Source organism: Aquarana catesbeiana, linkage group LG04 (assembly GCF_042186555.1).
Source record: "Aquarana catesbeiana isolate 2022-GZ linkage group LG04, ASM4218655v1, whole genome shotgun sequence".
Taxonomy (NCBI): domain Eukaryota; kingdom Metazoa; phylum Chordata; class Amphibia; order Anura; family Ranidae; genus Aquarana; species Aquarana catesbeiana.
Window position 1 is genome coordinate 420,961,013 of NC_133327.1, and position 19,798 is coordinate 420,980,810.

The following is a 19,798-nucleotide window of genomic DNA, read 5'->3' on the forward strand; positions in this document are numbered from 1 at the left end:
CAAACCAGGGGGGACAACGTAGTTGAGGCAAGCCAGATGGTATCATATCCCTCAGAATCAGATTAGTGGAGCCAAACGATGATGTGGACACGTGGGAAAAAGAAGGAATGGCCACATAGTGTGAATCCGTAAAATTGAGTGATTTATTAAAAAATAAGCAGATATACACTCACATGTAAATCCAGATAAAACAATAGAAACAGCGCTGAAACAAAATGTGGCGACAGTGGGGTCCTACCCGACGCGTTTCGTCTTCATAGACGTCGTCTGGGGGGTTCCCCCCACTGTAGCCACCAGAGTTTATATAGAGGGTCCTAGTGAAGTGATGAAAAAAGCTCCACGACTGTGTAAACGGCACTTCCGGTATTCAGCCAAAATGGCCGCCCGGCGTGCGTTCCACACCTCCCCTTGGGGACCGGAAGTGAATGAAACCACGTGAGGGATTACATTTTAAGATAAGAACAAGTGTGCAATGTGTAGGAGTGATCAGGGGAGGATGCAGCAGTGATCAACAAGAAAGAAAAAGCCGTTCGTTCAGAACGGGAAAGGGAAGGCGCACAGCGCGATAATGTACCGCGCATGTGCGTGATGCGCGTATAGTGCATGCGCAGTGAATCGATGTGCTGTACGTGACGCACGTGCGTAGTGACGAGTAAGGATGGACGCCAATGCGGAAATGAGCCGCAATAACAACACGGACCAAAATAAGCTTGTAGTGCGCATGCGTGCCGCGAAACATCCGTGTGTCAATGAGGGAGGGTACGGAGACACAGGAAGTGCGGACATGTCTGCCCAGCAACAACATCCTGCACCCACCCGGAACCAAAAATTGTACACAGGAAGTGCAAGTGAATAGATAAATGGCAAGAAAACAAACAGCATGTGCACAAGCAGCCACAAAAATGTGACATATTGTTTTCGTGTAGCCATTGACCTACATATATATGAATTGTTACAAAAGTCAATACATGCCAGTGGGTGCGATGTATAAAAAACGATGCGATATAAAGAAGGGGTAAAAATAAAAAATAACAAATGTAATATACACGGTGGTGGAGTATGCACAGTGGTGGAGTGGACCTACAATGCAGAGTGCAAAATGACAAAATGCACCCATAAATAAATAATAAAATATACAAAGAATACAAAAATAATTATTCCGATACTAAGAATCCAAGAAAATAAAAATGTGAAAATAGGAGAGAGAACAAGAATCAAACGAGTACTAAGCTTTATTGATGAAAGCATTAACGTCTAATTCAACGTTAATACCTAATGGGTGGAGAGTGCGGAGTTCATGGATCCAGAAGGTCTCCAGACGGGAGACACCTCTGGTCATGGCGCCGCCCCTCCATGGGGGTACGTAACGATCTATCACCACAAACTGTGTCCCCTCCATAACCCGATTGTGTTGTAGTTTGTAGTGTCGGGGGACAGTGTGTTTAATGTCTCCACTTTTTATGAGGGCAATGTGCTCCGCAACTCTTATAGCGAAAGAGCGAATGGTGCGGCCCACATATTGTTTTCCACAGTGACATGTAATTAGGTATACAATATAACTAGTGGAACAGGTGCAAAACTGTTTGATGGAATATCTTTTGTGGGTAACTGATGATGTAAATGACACAGTTTTCCTACCAATGCTCGGGTTGTGTTGACACACAATACATTTTCTACATGAGTAGAATCCTTCCATCTCATAAAAAAGTGGCTGGCGTATAGGGGGATTAATGATATTAGGAGCAATTTTACTCTGTAGCGTAGGGGCTCCCCTAAAGATAACCTTCGCCCTGTCGGGCAAAACTGTGCCCAAAATTTTGTCATTCCTAAGAATATCCCAATGCTTGGAAAGAATGGCTTTGACCTGCCTATGTTGGTTAGAAAAAGAGGTTAACAGAGACCACCTGAAGGTCTCACTCTGTTCCTTTTTGGGCCTTTCCTCCAGGAGTGATTCTCTGTTGGTTTCGAGAGCATGTTGAAGCTCACGATCAACGAGATAGGGGTCATAATCTTTGTCGACAAATTTGGCCCTCAAAAGTGCAGATTGCGCCCTAAAGATATCGGTATTTGAACAATTTCTGCGTAATCTGAGGAATTGGCTCCGTGGAACAGAATCAAGCCACGACCGGTGATGACAGCTATCAGGTGGTATGAAGCTGTTCCTGTCAGTGGCTTTGAAGTGGGTCTGAAATTGAAAACTACCACTGCAAATCTCTATCTCTAAATCCAAAAAATTAATTTTATGTTTACTGGCTGTGTGAGCAAGGGAGATGCCACGGTCATTATCATTCAGGTATTCAAAAAATGAATCGAGTGATTCGACACTCCCCTTCCATAGGAGGAGGATGTCGTCAATGTACCGTGCCCACATAATGAGGGAAGGATCTCTATTGGTATAGACGACATCCTCCTCCCACTTCGCCATAAATAAATTGGCGAGGCTAGGGGCGAATTTAGCGCCCATAGCCACGCCACGTAGTTGATGGTAGTTTTGCTGGTCAAACCAGAAATAACTTCGCTTAGTAGCGAACTCTAATAGTTCCATAATGAAGGAACACTGAAAAGGAGCGATTCTGGATTCCTTTTCTAAAAAATAGCGAACCGCTTCCAAGCCTTTATCTTGGGGTATACACGTATACAGAGAAGCCACATCCGCAGTGGCGATGATGTAATCATCCTGTAATTCTAAACTCTCCAGTAAGCGTATAGTAGCCCCCGTGTCCTTCAGATAAGAAGGCATACGCCTCACCAGAGGCTGTAAATAAAAATCAATATACCGGCCTATACGCAAGGTGACAGAGTCTATCCCACTCACGATAGGCCGGCCAGGAGGTTGTACTGGATTTTTGTGCACCTTAGGTAGATAATAAATGGTCGGAACCCTAGGTGCCAAAGGTACCAAAAAATCTCTCTCCTTTTTTTTTAAAATCTTGTGATCATAACCCTTCTTTATGATAGCAGACAACTCTCTCTTGAATATAGTGGTGGGATTATTTGGCAATATCTTGTATGTATCGGGTTCGTTAAGAATCCTATACATTTCAGTTATGTAGTCCTTTTTATCCAAAATGACAATTCCGCCACCCTTGTCGGCCAGACGGATGACAAGATCTTTTCGTGAGCACAAAGACCTCAAGCCCGAATTAGACAAAGGGTGGCGGCGTATGAACTTATCAGGAAGTTCAGATAGATCTTTGAGGACCAAATCTCTGAAAATACCAATGGCAGGGGCCATGGGAACAGGTGGGGTAAACAATGAAGGGTTGGAGAGGCCGGAATGAACGGTCCCAAAAGTGGAGCTACTCTCACCTCTCACAGGGTTAGAAATGAGGTAACGTTGAATATGTAACTTGCGTGTAAATTTGTGGATATCAATGTAGGTGCCAAACCTATCCAATTTCTTAGGTGGAGCGAATTTCAGTCCCTTGTCAAGAACAGAGAGTTCTTCTGTGGTTAATGGTTTGGCACTTAAATTGAAGACACCTTGGCCCCTTAGGTTCTCCTTCTTTTTCCTCCTTTGAATTCTCCACCCTCCCCTTGTGCCTCTCTTGAGTCGGAACCCCTTTTTCTTGGTCTTAGGTCCTCGTGAAAAACCTGTCCACTCCGTGGATGGTTATTGGGTGGGTAGTACGCATGGGATGACTGTTCATATCTAGACTCAGAGTCATGTCTGTGGTAGTCTCTATAATCGTCATGCCACGTGTCTCTAAGGGGTAAAAACCGGTTTTGTGTAGCAAGGGGAGGTTGTTCATAGTGGTAGGGGTTGGTATACTGGGTATCGGCATAGGCTCCCTGTCGAGATAAGGAGGCATCCCGTGGTCCTGAGTATGATTCAGAGGGCCGCATACCTCGACCCCGTGGACCCTTCCCACCCCTTTTTCCTCTACCATAACCCCTGCCTCCCTGATCAACATGAGAGGCATTGGGGCCATAGTGGTGACCGGTGGCACGTAGAGGAGACTCATATCTCGGACCTTCTCTCCTACTGGTGTGTGAAGGGGATCCATATCTAGGGTCATCTCTTCTTAACGTCTCAACCGGAGTGCCCATAGATTGTCCCTCCATGCCGGTAGTTCTTGGTACGGAGGCACTGATGACACTGAACTAGGTGGTTTATTCTTGAGGCTTAAGAATATCATGTCCACTGAACTCCATTTACAGTGGGACGTGGCATTCTTAGAACAACATGTTTCCGAACGTATGGTGCCCAGAAGCCTTAGGTGGGATGTACACCCACCACAAGGAGAGCCAGATATCGATTCTTGGTATAAATACTTTAATGAGGCAGGGATTAACCTCCTTGGCATACTCATTACCAAGAAGCGTACCAAACTCTCCATGTTAGATAGTGAGATTAAAGAAATCAAGGACAAACTTTCAACCCATAGGAACTCTCCGGAATACAATGTTCTTTCTTCCAATCTCCAGAAATACCTGGAGAAGGAGGATAAGGAACAGCGTAATAAAAAACAAAAAAAGTATTCCAGAGACATGGGGGACTACAGAACATGTAATGTATTTGGATGGCAAAAACTTCTTGCCACCAATCCAACTGTTGCTACTACTGCACCTTCCATGGTCGGTCCCCCTAGTGCCTCCGTACCAAGAACTACCGGCATGGAGGGACAATCTATGGGCACTCCGGTTGAGACGTTAAGAAGAGATGACCCTAGATATGGATCCCCTTCACACACCGGTAGGAGAGAAGGTCCGAGATATGAGTCTCCTCTACGTACCACCGGTCACCACTATGGCCCCAATGCCTCTCATGTTGATCAGGGAGGCAGGGGTTATGGTAGAGGAAAAAGGGGTGGGAAGGGTCCACGGGGTCGAGGTATGCGGCCCTCTGAATCATACTCAGGACCACGGGATGCCTCCTTATCTCGACAGGGAGCCTATGCCGATACCCAGTATACCAACCCCTACCACTATGAACAACCTCCCCTTGCTACACAAAACCAGTTTTTACCCCTTAGAGACACGTGGGATGACGATTATAGAGACTACCACAGACATGACTCTGGGTCTAGATATGAACAGTCATCCCATGCGTACTACCCACCCAATAACCATCCACGGAGTGGACAGGTTTTTCACGAGGACCTAAGACCAAGAAAAAGGGGTTCCGACTCAAGAGAGGCACAAGGGGAGGGTGGAGAATTCAAAGGAGGAAAAAGAAGGAGAACCTAAGGGGCCAAGGTGTCTTCAATTTAAGTGCCAAACCATTAACCACAGAAGAACTCTCTGTTCTTGACAAGGGACTGAAATTCGCTCCACCTAAGAAATTGGATAGGTTTGGCACCTACATTGATATCCACAAATTTACACGCAAGTTACATATTCAACGTTACCTCATTTCTAACCCTGTGAGAGGTGAGAGTAGCTCCACTTTTGGGACCGTTCATTCCGGCCTCTCCAACCCTTCATTGTTTACCCCACCTGTTCCCATGGCCCCTGCCATTGGTATTTTCAGAGATTTGGTCCTCAAAGATCTATCTGAACTTCCTGATAAGTTCATACGCCGCCACCCTTTGTCTAATTCGGGCCTGAGGTCTTTGTGCTCACGAAAAGATCTTGTCATCCGTCCGGCCGACAAGGGTGGCGGAATTGTCATTTTGGATAAAAAGGACTACATAACTGAAATGTATAGGATTCTTAACGAACCCGATACATACAAGATATTGCCAAATAATCCCACCACTATATTCAAGAGAGAGTTGTCTGCTATCATAAAGAAGGGTTATGATCACAAGATTTTAAATAAAAAGGAGAGAGATTTTTTGGTACCTTTGGCACCTAGGGTTCCGACCATTTATTATCTACCTAAGGTGCACAAAAATCCAGTACAACCTCCTGGCCGGCCTATCGTGAGTGGGATAGACTCTGTCACCTCGCGTATAGGCCGGTATATTGATTTTTATTTACAGCCTCTGGTGAGGCGTATGCCTTCTTATCTGAAGGACACGGGGGCTACTATACGCTTACTGGAGAGTTTAGAATTACAGGATGATTACATCATCGCCACTGCGGATGTGGCTTCTCTGTATACGTGTATACCCCAAGATAAAGGCTTGGAAGCTGTTCGCTATTTTTTAGAAAAGGAATCCAGAATCGCTCCTTTTCAGTGTTCCTTCATTATGGAACTATTAGAGTTCGCTACTAAGCGAAGTTATTTCTGGTTTGACCAGCAAAACTACCATCAACTACGTGGCGTGGCTATGGGCGCCAAATTCGCCCCTAGCCTCGCCAATTTATTTATGGCGAAGTGGGAGGAGGATGTCGTCTATACCAATAGAGATCCTTCCCTCATTATGTGGGCACGGTACATTGACGACATCCTCCTCCTATGGAAGGGGAGTGTCGAATCACTCGATTCATTTTTTGAATACCTGAATGATAATGACCGTGGCATCTCCCTTGCTCACACAGCCAGTAAACATAAAATTAATTTTTTGGATTTAGAGATAGAGATTTGCAGTGGTAGTTTTCAATTTCAGACCCACTTCAAAGCCACTGACAGGAACAGCTTCATACCACCTGATAGCTGTCATCACCGGTCGTGGCTTGATTCTGTTCCACGGAGCCAATTCCTCAGATTACGCAGAAATTGTTCAAATACCGATATCTTTAGGGCGCAATCTGCACTTTTGAGGGCCAAATTTGTCGACAAAGATTATGACCCCTATCTCGTTGATCGTGAGCTTCAACATGCTCTCGAAACCAACAGAGAATCACTCCTGGAGGAAAGGCCCAAAAAGGAACAGAGTGAGACCTTCAGGTGGTCTCTGTTAACCTCTTTTTCTAACCAACATAGGCAGGTCAAAGCCATTCTTTCCAAGCATTGGGATATTCTTAGGAATGACAAAATTTTGGGCACAGTTTTGCCCGACAGGGCGAAGGTTATCTTTAGGGGAGCCCCTACGCTACAGAGTAAAATTGCTCCTAATATCATTAATCCCCCTATACGCCAGCCACTTTTTTATGAGATGGAAGGATTCTACTCATGTAGAAAATGTATTGTGTGTCAACACAACCCGAGCATTGGTAGGAAAACTGTGTCATTTACATCATCAGTTACCCACAAAAGATATTCCATCAAACAGTTTTGCACCTGTTCCACTAGTTATATTGTATACCTAATTACATGTCACTGTGGAAAACAATATGTGGGCCGCACCATTCGCTCTTTCGCTATAAGAGTTGCGGAGCACATTGCCCTCATAAAAAGTGGAGACATTAAACACACTGTCCCCCGATACTACAAACTACAACACAATCGGGTTATGGAGGGGACACAGTTTGTGGTGATAGATCGTTACTTACCCCCATGGAGGGGCGGCGCCATGACCAGAGGTGTCTCCCGTCTGGAGACCTTCTGGATCCATGAACTCCGCACTCTCCACCCATTAGGTATTAACGTTGAATTAGACGTTAATGCTTTCATCAATAAAGCTTAGTACTCGTTTGATTCTTGTTCTCTCTCCTATTTTCACATTTTTATTTTCTTGGATTCTTAGTATCGGAATAATTATTTTTGTATTCTTTGTATATTTTATTATTTATTTATGGGTGCATTTTGTCATTTTGCACTCTGCATTGTAGGTCCACTCCACCACTGTGCATACTCCACCACCGTGTATATTACATTTGTTATTTTTTATTTTTACCCCTTCTTTATATCGCATCGTTTTTTATACATCGCACCCACTGGCATGTATTGACTTTTGTAACAATTCATATATATGTAGGTCAATGGCTACACGAAAACAATATGTCACATTTTTGTGGCTGCTTGTGCACATGCTGTTTGTTTTCTTGCCATTTATCTATTCACTTGCACTTCCTGTGTACAATTTTTGGTTCCGGGTGGGTGCAGGATGTTGTTGCTGGGCAGACATGTCCGCACTTCCTGTGTCTCCGTACCCTCCCTCATTGACACACGGATGTTTCGCGGCACGCATGCGCACTACAAGCTTATTTTGGTCCGTGTTGTTATTGCGGCTCATTTCCGCATTGGCGTCCATCCTTACTCGTCACTACGCACGTGCGTCACGTACAGCACATCGATTCACTGCGCATGCGCTATACGCACATCACGCACATGCGCGGTACATTATCGCGCTGTGCGCCTTCCCTTTCCCGTTCTGAACGAACGGCTTTTTCTTTCTTGTTGATCACTGCTGCATCCTCCCCTGATCACTCCTACACATTGCACACTTGTTCTTATCTTAAAATTTAATCCCTCACGTGGTTTCATTTACTTCCGGTCCCCAAGGGGAGGCGTGGAACGCACGCCGGGCGGCCATTTTGGCCGAATACCGGAAGTGCCGTTTACACAGTCGTGGAGCTTTTTTCATCACTTCACTAGGACCCTCTATATAAACTCTGGTGGCTACAGTGGGGGGAACCCCCCAGACGACGTCTATGAAGACGAAACGCGTCGGTAGGACCCCACTGTCGCCACGTTTTGTTTCAGCGCTGTTTCTATTGTTTTATCTGGATTTACATGTGAGTGTATATCTGCTTATTTTTTAATAAATCACTCAATTTTACGGATTCACACTATGTGGCCATTCCTTCTTTTTCCCACGTGTCCACATCATCGTTTGGCTCCACTAATCTGATTCTGAGGGATATGATACCATCTGGCTTGCCTCAACTACGTTGTCCCCCCTGGTTTGGGCATCCACCAATCAAAGGGATATAGCATCAAGCCGGTCCATCCATCAGCATCATCTTTCCAGGTCGCTCTGAACCACTCACCACCCAAGCCTACCTGACCCAATTTGGCGTACGCCCTTTGGGTCCATCCCATCTGGTAAGCCTCTCCATCTTCAGGTGGTGCTGTGTTTATTTTCACCATAGATGTCTTCTTGAAGTATCCATTTTCTTGAAGGACTTCTCATACAATATACATAAATGTACTTTTTGGTTCCTTTTTGGGAGTATTAACCCAACACGTTTTTACACATTGGACATTTCATCCTCTAGCGCTACACCTGTTTTGTTTTTTTCTTGTCTATGCCTTGTTGGTTGTGTTAGCTGCTATTTTTTCTGTGTAGGGCAGCGCAGAATCGTTTTGTATATATTTCCAGGGAAACCCCGATGGTCAGGGATCCCTCGCAGGGAAGTGGAAGGGCCGCCGCTCAGTCAATATCCATGGAAGGTATGGAAGATGTGGGCACCGAAGAGTGGAGGTGGGAGGAGTATCATCCACTTTCTATAGGGGCGTCCTTGTCAGCATCAACTCGAACCAAGTCAGCTGAGGAGGAGCCCCCGGCTAAAGCCCTGCTGCAGCAAGCGTGTGATGGGGGCACAAGCCAAGAGCTCAAGTGAACGAGTGGATGGTCGGAGATGCTATCAGTGTGGAGATTTTGGGCATCTTCAGGCCCATTGCACACAGAAAGACTCAGATGCTGCATTACTGAGGGAATTGATCAGGATATTGAAGACGCTATTGAAGGAGCAGCCGGCGGGAAACTCCAGAGGGTCTCAGTGAAGGAGCCAGCTGAGAACTCTGTTGGAAAGCAGAGCTCCAAGAAAAATGAGAGGAAGATGTTGGAAGGAAAAGAAAGGAAGGAGAGAGAGTCCCAGAGGCTGCAGATGGGTGGATGGACAAGTAACCTGACACCGGGGTCAGGGAGCTGGGAGCAGAAAGTCAATGCTTCACCAGTTACTAAAGCTCCAGTTGGGTCTTGTCAGAATGCTAGTGGGAGGACCCGCTCCGGGAACACCTCTAAAAGAAACTCTAACGCCGCGCCTAGGATTGGCGACCAGAATTCTCAAACTAAAATAAAGAGACTAAAGAAGAAGAACCGCCTTGCCAATGAGAAGGGGCAGTCAGAGTTTTCCCGATAAGCTAGTGGGGCCATCCCCCATTGTGTCTGTACAGATAGAAGGAGTTTACACGCAGGCTCTACTAGATACAGGATCACAAGTTACACTGTTGTATCGAGATTTCTATGACAGACACTTAAGTCATGTTCCCATCCAGAAGTTGGAGGAGCTTGATATCTGGGGGATTGGGACCACCCGATGTCCTTACGATGGGTATATCCCCATACAAATATCTTTTGGGCCGGCAGCTGTAGGAAAAGAGGAGACCTTTGACACACTGGCATTTGTGTGTCCTAGGCCCCCTGGAGCCGGGGGGAATTCCATACTGGTGGGGACAAATATGGATCTAGTGCAGAAGCTGCTGTTTGCTGTTCTGGACACTGAAGGGAGTGACACCCGTAAGATCCACCCGCAATTACAACAAGCCTACCACCGAGTGGTCAGAGAGAAGGAAGCCCCGAGTGGAGAAGTGGGGTGGTTGTGGAACTTTGAGGGTAAAGCAAGGACACTATGGTCGGGAGAGGTTGCTCAAGTGAAGGCCACTGTCAAACTAAAGTGGGATCAGCCGGGACCATTTGTAGTTCTGGAAACGGATGAGAAAGCCTGAACAAGGGGGCTGGAGATGGTTCCTGAATTGGTTCCCACTCGGGACCTGTACCGGAAAGGGAAAAAGAGTGCCCATCCGACTGAAGAATGTGACGGACCAGCCCATCAAGCTGAGGCCTTGGATGCTAATAGGACAAGTCAGCACGGCCAACCCTTTGCTCCCAGAAGAAGTGAACGGTGACAGAAGTAGTCAGGGTCTGGAAAGGGAGCTACGGCACTGTGCAGAGAACTTGCCCCCCCGTGGCAGGAAATCCCAGTTGAAGAGGTGGGAGAAGTTATTCGCTCAGCGTGATTTCGATGTGGGGTGCGCCAAGAGCTCTAAGCACACAATTCACCTCCAGGAAGACAAGCCATTCCGTGAAAGAGCCCAGCGAGTACCGCTTAGCGATCTGGAAGACCTACGAGAACAACTGGCTGAGTTGAAAAGGTCAGGAGTAATCCAAGAATCCAGGAGCCCCTATGCTTCCCCCATCATAGTGGTGAGGAAGAAGAATGGGTCCCTTCGCATGTGCATTGATTACCGCACTTTGAATCGGCGCACGATACCCAATCAATATACCACCCCTTGCATTGAAGATGCGTTGCAGTGCTTTACAGGGGCCAAGTGGTTCAGCGTGTTGGATCTGAAGAGTGGGTATTACCAAGTTCCCATGCATCCGGCGGATCAAGAAAAGACCGCATTCATATGCCCATTGGGGTTCTATGAGTTCAGCTGAATGCCTTAGGGTCTGTCAGGGGCCCCCACCACCTTCCAATGCCTTATGGAGAGAACGGTCGGAGACATGAACCTGGTGGAGGTTTTGGTGTATTTGGATGACATCATCGTGTTCGGGAAGACCCTCGAAGAACATGGGGCCCGACTGGAGAAGGTGTTCTCCCGACTATGTGAGGAGGGGTTGAAGCTGTCGCTAGAGAAATGTCAGTTCTACCGAACCTCGGTTACATACCTGGGTCATGTAGTTTCAGCAGGAGGAGTTGCTACTGACCCAAAAAAGTTGGAAGCTGTCACTAGCTGGCCCTGGCAAAGGACGGTAATGGAGTTGAGATCCCTCTTGGGTTTCTGTTCTTACTATCGAAGGTCCGTGGAGAATTTCGCAACTATTGCCCAACCCCTCAATGAACTGTTACACAAGGTAACGGGAGAAGACGAAGAACAAGGACTAAAGATGAAGAGGGGTGGCAGTCGTAGAAACGGAGAATCTGTACAGGATCAGTGGACTTACTCGTGTGAAGAGTCGTTTAAGAAATTGACGAAATTGAAGAAGAACCTGACAGAAGCCCCAGTGCTGGCTTATGCTGACCCCAGTTTACCTTATGAGCTACATGTAGACGCCAGCAGGGAGGGCTTGGGAGGCCCAAGGCAAAAATACTACATAAGGAGTGGAATCGACTGATGCTCAGGGATGGTGTGCTGTACCGCAGTTGCCCCACTGAGAAAAATGAAGAAAGGTGGCAACTGTTTCTCCCAGAGAAACACCAGATGACTGTTTTAGTCTCTCTGCATGATGAGTACGGTCATTTAGGAGCAGAAAGAACTCTTCGGCTGGTTAGGGATAGATTCTACTGGCCCAATATGCGAAAGGAGGTGGAGAGCTACTGTCATTCTTGCCTTACTTGTATCCAAAGTAAGACTTGGGCCATTTACAGAGCCAAGAGCCTGGAGTTGGTGTGCATTGACTTTCTGTGCTTGGAACCCAATATAGGTGGAAGAAGCAACATTCTTGTAGTGACGGATCATTTCACCAGTTATGCTCAAGCTTATCCCACCAAAGATCAAAAAGCCAGCACGGTAGCCAAGGTTCTTGTGGAGAAGTTCTTCATACACTATGGGTTGCCTGTGATGATCCACTCGGACCAAGGCAGGGACTTCGAGAGCCGGTTAATACGTTAGCTGTGTACTCTTCTGGGCATCAAGAAGACTCGCACCACGCCTTATCACCCTCAAGGTGACCCTCAACCAGAGCGGTTCAATAGGACCCTACTGAACATGCTGGGGACCCTACCATCAGATAAGAAATAAAATTTGGGAAACCACATCGCAGCATTAGTCCACGCATACAACTGCACGGAGAGTGATGTTACCGGATATTCCCCATATCGCTTAATGATCGGACGAGAAGCCAAACTCCCTGCTGACTTGGCTTTTGGTACGTCCTTGGATGATGTCCCTCTGACCTCACATAGAGGGTATGTAGATCGACTGAGGAAGAACCTGAGACAAGCTTATGAACAAGCAGTAGAGCATGCTACTGTTAGGGAGTCCAGGAACAAACGGAACTTCGATGCCAGAGTAAAAATCCAAGATCTACAGCCAGGGGATCGAGTTTTACTAAAGAATCTGGGTATCCCAGGAAAGCACAAGTTGGCGGACAGATGGAAGTCACAACCCTTCATTGTGTGTAAGCGAGTCCCTGGATTGCCAGTGTATCAGATCCGACCAGAGGGATGGTCGGGGCCAAGGAAGATGTGGCATAGAAATCACCTGTTGCCACTGTCGGATGCTGTGAGAGTCCCAGAAGCTTCTCAGACATCCCCTGAAAGATTTACACCGGCTTCTATCCGTTCAAAGAGGAACAAGTTATGAGAAACTGATGGAAGTCATGAATCTGGGGATGATTATGAGTATTCAGAGAACTTGAGTTCAAGATCATTACCAGGAAACTGAGATTCAGGATCAGTTGATGATGTGGTGTCTTTACCTGCGGAGTTCTGGCTAGAGGAGGAAGGAGAAGTGGCGGAAGTAAGGCCTGAGACCATTGACTCTACAGAACAAATTGGAGACTTGAAAGATTTTCTTGAAGAAGCACTGTTCTCTTTGGAGACTATAGAGTTGCAACAGACTTCTGAAAGTGGAATGCAAGACTCATTTGTCGATCTCAACATTCCGATCAGTGAGGAAGGCAAAGTGGAAGACTCAATAAAGCAGGAGGAGAATCTGGGGACAATGAAGTTAAGGCGGAAAGTGCACCTGCCACAAAGACTCACATATGACATGTTAGGGGAAAGTTCTGGAGCCAGTCTCTATGGCTCGCCGCTCCAACCCCGAGGTTCCACTCCCTACTGTCAATTGAGTAGGGAGTGAATCTACCTTAATCTCAGACACTACCGGGTGGGACACGGCAATTGCCCTGACCTTGTCAGAAATTGGTTATGAGATTACACCTGAATTGTACAGGCTAATTAGTGAAAGCTAAGAGGCGTGTAATTATTTGTCTACCGTAAGTCAGGATTAGAACATAACTTGCTTTATGATGCAGATATGCTTCCATGATATCTTTGGGGAACAAAGAGTCAAAGCAGGGGGAGTGTGTTTGCTAATTAATGCTAAGTTATTCTGTGTACAATGTTATAAGTTAGTATTTGGCGCCATCTAGCGGCCAGAATGTGAATTGGACTTCAGTGTTAACTGTCTCAGAGACATTGAGAGAATATTACAGGAAGTGATTTGTTTGTTTACTTTTGACAAGAATTGACCTACCCAAGATGCCGAGTGTTCTTACCCAGAAACACTCATGCACTGAACTGCATGCTGGGTAGGCTATAAATTCCCCTGTGTGGCCATCTTAGGTCTCTTGGGAACGCGTGGCCTGTCTGTGAGGATCTGTGTGGAGGTCTTCAGAGGAGCGCGGCCTACACCCATTGAGGAGCGACCTGATCAGCGATCCTGCTGCACTTCAGTGAGCTGGACAGATGGTGAGGCAGAACTGGGAAGGATCCAGAGAAGCCCGTTGGAGCCACCTGAGGGCTGCTGAGTGGAGCGGAGCGGCGTAGCAGCGTTTGCTGAGAAGAAACAGGACCGCGTGCACCAGAGCAGAACTGTTCTACATTACAGACCTAGTTGGGTGAGAGGGCTGCTTCCCAAAGTTTCATTGACGCACTTTCACACACTTGCATCTATAACACAGTGCTGCTGGGACCTGTAGTCCCACAGAGGAGATTTAAAGGGATAAAGACTGAGTTTAATATAGGCCTCAAGCCTGCACTTCACTACAGTTTGACACTGTGTTATACCAAGTTACTTGCACCGGAGACAGTTGCAGTGCTGCCGCACCACAACAATAGTTCAACATTTAGTTTGCTCTGACCCGGGTTTTGTTAACCACTGGATTACAATTTAACATACACATAGCTAGCAGAAGACAGAAGACGACGAAAGAAAAGGACTACCTCTATTATTGCAAGGCCTTGCATTCTATTGTCTTTCAGAGAGACAGCTTTGCAAAGCAGGGGGAGCTCCCTAGGAATTGCATTGTTCATTATAACATAACATTTGTCCTCTTATAGTTATTAGCGTGGGCTCGGAGAGGGAAGGTGCTCAGAGTGAAGGTGATTTCACTCTGACCTTAGTCCAACTCAGAGGCGCACGTCCAGGGATCAGTTACTACATTTTTCTGTGTACAATCTGTTATAAGGAACCCCTTTGTTTCCTCACTGTTACATTACGTTTGTGTGACAGTGTAAATGTTATTATTACCATTTTCTACCAATTATAAGTAAAAATACATTCCTGGTTAAGAACAATTGGCGTGGAGTGTTGTTCCTTTTTCAGCAGGTGGAGTATCGGATGGCCAGGTAACAACAAAGGTATATTATTGTTATTGAACACATTGTGGGATTATTCTTTGTTGTCAGCTGCATACCACACCACAGCTGTGTTAAGAAGATTGAGTCTGTGCTGTTACACAGAATGGAACCTGAAGTGTCAGAGGTAAGGGTAGCTCCAAGGGTCTGGGATGGCCAGTGGGAAAATGAACTAACTAGCAGCTCCTACGGGGGTAGTGCGCTACATATATAAATATATATAGCTTTATCTTGCCTATTATAATATTGTCACCATGGCAATTACAACTACTTACTTCATAATGAAGGACACGAGTCTGTGTAGTTTTCTTGTTTTACATGGGACATGTATGCGTAAACTTTTTCTTGCCTTCCCCCCCTGCTCTGAGACATACAATAAATAGCAGCTAGACTCAAAATCAATTTACTGCAGCAGATCAGGCAGCAATTGTGATTCGTTGTCAGAGATTACACCATATCATTACCGCTCACTGATTAGTTGCCAGAGGTTAGTGCATATCATTACCGCTCACTGGTTTCTAGAGGTTAATGCACATCATTACTGCTCACTGATTGGTTGCTAGAGGTTACTGCACATCATTACTGCTCACTGATTGGTTGCTAGAGGTTACTGCATATCATTACCACTCACTGATTGGTTGCTAGCGGTTACTGCACATCATTACTCCTAACTGATTGATTGGTTTCTAGAGGTTGCTACAAATCAATATTGCTCACTGATTGGTTGCTAGAGATTACAGCAGATCATTAATGTTTACTGACTGTTTAACACCTCTGTATCAAATTGTGGGTGTGGCCAAACTGCCCTCACTTTGAAGCATTGTTACTTACCAGTAGGTCGGGTGTGAACTACATACAGAACAGTGCACTACGTATGGAGTGCAGGGTTGAGCGGTGCGCTATGTAAAGAGTGCAGGGTTGAGGAGTGCGCAGTGTGCATGATTGAGGGGTGCACTATATGCAGAGTGCAGGGTTGAAGGATGCGCTATGTACAGAGTGCAGGGTTGAGGGATGCACTATGTACAGAGTGCAGGGTTGAGGGATGCGCTATGTATAGAGTGCAGGGTTGAGGGATGCGCTGTGTACAGAGTGCAGGGTTCAGGGGTGCGCTATGTACAGAGTGCAGGGTTGAGGGATGCGCAATGTGCAGAGTGCAGGGTTGAGGGGTGCGCTGTGTACAGAGTGCAGGGTTGAGGGGTGCCCTATGTGCAGAGTGCAGGGTTGAGGGGTGCGCTATGCGGAGAGTGCAGGGTTGAGGGGTGCGCTATGTGTAGAGTGCAGGATTGAGGGGGGCGCTATGTGCAGAGTGCAGGATTGAGGGGTGCGCTATGTGCAGAGTGCAGGGTTGAGGGGTGCGCTATGTGCAGAGTGCAGGGTTGAGGGGTGTGCTATGTGCAGAGTTGAGGGATCTGCTATGTACAGCATGCAGGGTTCAGGGGTGCGCTATGTGCAGGGTTAAGGGGTGTGCTATGTGCAGGGTTGAGGGGTGCACTATGTGCAGAGTATAGGGTTGAAGGTCTGCTATGTGCAGAGTTGAGGGCTCCGCTATGTACAGAGTGCAGGGTTCAGGGGTGCGCTACGTGCAGGGTTCAGGGGTGTGCTATGTGCAGAGTTTAGAGGTGCGCTATGTACAGAGTGCAGAGTCAAGGGGTACGCTATGTGCAGAGTCGAGGGGTGCGCTATGTGCAGAGTCTAGGGGTGTGCTATGTGCAGAATGCATGGTTGAGGGGTGCACTATGTGCGGAATGCATGGATGAGGGGGTGCGCTATGTGCAGAATGCATGGATGAGGGGGTGCGCTATGTGCAGAATGCATGGATGAGGGGGTGCGCTATGTGCAGAATGCATGGATGAGGGGGTGCGCTATGTGCAGAATGCATGGATGAGGGGTGCGTTATGTGCAGAATGCATGCATGTGGGGTTGCGCTATGTGCAGAATGCAGTGATGAAGGGTGCGCTTTGTGCAGAATGCATAGATGAGGGGGTGCGCTATGTGCAGAATGCATGGATGAGGGGTTGCGCTATGTGCAGAATGCATTGATGAAGGGTGCGCAATGTGCAGAATGCATGGATGAGAAGGTGCTCTATGTGCAGAATGCATTTATGAGGGGATGCGCTATTTGCAGAATGCATGGATGAGGGGTGCGCTATGTGCAGAATGCATGGATGTGGGGGTGCGCTATGTGCAGAATGCATGGATGAGGGGGTGTACTATGTGCAGAGTGATGAGGGGGTGCCCTATGTGCAGAATGCATGGATGAGGGGGTGCGCTATGTGCAGAATGCATGGATGAGGGGTGCGCTATGTGCAGAATGCATGAATGTGGGGGTGCGCTATGTGCAGAATGCATGGATGAGGAGGTGCACTATGTGCAGAATGACGAGGGGGTGCACTATGTGCAGAATGCATGAATGAGGGGTGAGCTATGTGCAGAATGCATGGATGAGGGGTGCGCTAGGTGCAGAATGCATGAATGTGGTGTGTACTGTACATCCAAGTCCCCCCCTCTCCCCAGGTACAAAGCCCTCCTCCCTCCAGTTCCAGCCGGTCTCTGGAGGCCGCCTGTGTGGATGCCCCGCCCCCTCCCTCCTCTGCTCTCACAGAGATCGATGTGTGGGGCAGGAAGGGGTCTGAGCAGCCACACGGAGAGGAGCATCACTTGTAAATACAGAAGCAGCGCTTCTCACCCGGAGGACAGTAGCGAACAGCCAGCATGACTAGCGCTGGAGGTGATGGAACCCCGGTCCCCAGCGGCCGGCAGGCAGCAGCGCAGGCTCAAAGGGCAGCTTCTATGGGCCCCCCAACAATGATGGAGCTCAGGGCAGCTGCCCCTTTTGCCCTGCGTTAAAGACAGCCCTAGTTGCGACCCTCGAGTTCACCCTGCAGGCTGCAGACATGAATAACCAGAAACAAGCTAAAGGTCAGTGCAGGCTGCAAACGTGGATAGTCAGGAAACAAAGCCAGGGGCCATTACACAGGAAGAATGCAAGCCAAATAGCAGGGAGGCTTACCAGGGCCATGGCAGCTAGCTAGTTACATGAGCTGGGCAGAGGGAGAAGGGCATTGTGATTGATGTGGCTGTGACAAAAAGGAGGTGGTTCCAGCCCTCACACACCTCCGCTCACTCCCCTTCTTCCTCCCTCCCTGTCCCTCCACACTCCCCCTAATTGTTTTGTGGATGACTACAGGCCCTGGATGTGTGGAGTCCCTAATGCCCCGTACACACGAGTGGAATGTCCGACAGAAAAAGTCTGACGGGAGCTTTTCATCATATATTCCGATCGTGTGTATGCCTCATAGGTCTTTTTACGTCAAAAATTCTGACGGACTTAGAAAGAGAACATGTTCTAAATATTACAGACGGAACCAATTACTATCGGGAAAACCGCTTGTCTGTACTTTCAGAGTTTATTCCAACGGGAAAACTGGTCATGTGCACAGGGCATCAGGGCATTAGGCTTCCATGGGGTCTACAGCCCCGTGTCAACCCCTTTTCTTCATTTTCTTCTTTACCGACTACTGGCAACATCGCTCAGTTTGTATATGTTTATTGCTCTTGCAATGTTTGCTATCTTCCATTTCAAGGTCAGCAAATGTCTTCTGCCCAGCATAATAAATCTACAGGATTATCCATGTTTAAATCATGGTACTGGACTGTTTTGTTGGACATCCCTTCTGGGATTACTGTTTTAGCAATCTATGTTTGCCTTTTTATGCTGGCGATTGTATTGACGCTATAATCATATGTATCTTGTTGATATTTGTACTTTACATGACTTTATAAATAAAAATAAAAAATAAAATAAAGGAATTACAAAAAAAAAAGGGAGGTGGTTCCTTTAGGTTGCAGCTGTGATGGGGAGAAGAACCATGTCACAAGGACTCACACAATTGTGAATTCAGGTGCTTTTTGAAAGACATCTGTGTGGGTTCATGCACAGATGTCTATTGAAATCGCCCCCCCGAAGTATGCAAAAGCAGTGCAGGAACTGCTTTTGGAAATCGGTAAGGTGCAACAAAGTCAGCGTCGCACCGATTGGGACAGTGCCATGCCGCCAGCAATAGGCTGTAATTTGGCATGCGATTTGCTATGTCAAATCACATTGATGTGAACGGGGGCTTAAACACATGCAGCAGAAAGCTACACCTGCAGTAAATGTTTGGTGAACGTCACATTTACTGCTTTATAAATGTACCCCTAGAAATCTATGTTTTACCATCTATTTGTTGGTTATTATTTATTATTTGTTTATTATCCTATGCTTTTACTAATAGTTCTTAGGACAGAAAGGACAGGTATTAATGGATTATTCTTATATATAACTATCTCAGTTAAATTTATTGTGCTTTGTTTTTTATATACAATGATGCAGAAAAGGAAGGCCCATTCGCACTTAAGCATTCGGTTGTGGTGCGTTAATGCACACACACTAATGCACATTACGACAGAAGTAATGTGCAATGCATTTTGTCAGCCTGTTCATTATGAATGAGCTGCTAACACACCACAATGGATAATAAAAACGTACATGACCCTTTTATAACAACTCAGTGCACCACAATGCATGATATATGTGTTGTAATGCTCTGTAATGTGTTTAGCTCTTCTGTACAATGTATTGGGGTGGCATTCACATTAAAAGTTACAGTAGTGCACAACACATTTTGCAGGTGTGTTTCTATGCCAAGGGTGAATGGACACAGGGGTTGATTTAGTATGACTGGAGAAAGCAAAATCTGCTGCAGATGTGCATGGTAGTGAATCCGCTTCTAAC

General features: G+C 46.7%; 1 protein-coding gene across 2 annotated transcripts in view; it reads right to left on the reverse strand.

Moving 5' to 3' along the window:
- Positions 1-19,798, reverse strand: part of LOC141140313 (interleukin-20 receptor subunit alpha-like) — a 150,179-nt gene that overhangs the window by 81,460 nt on the left and 48,921 nt on the right. The window lies entirely within an intron of this gene.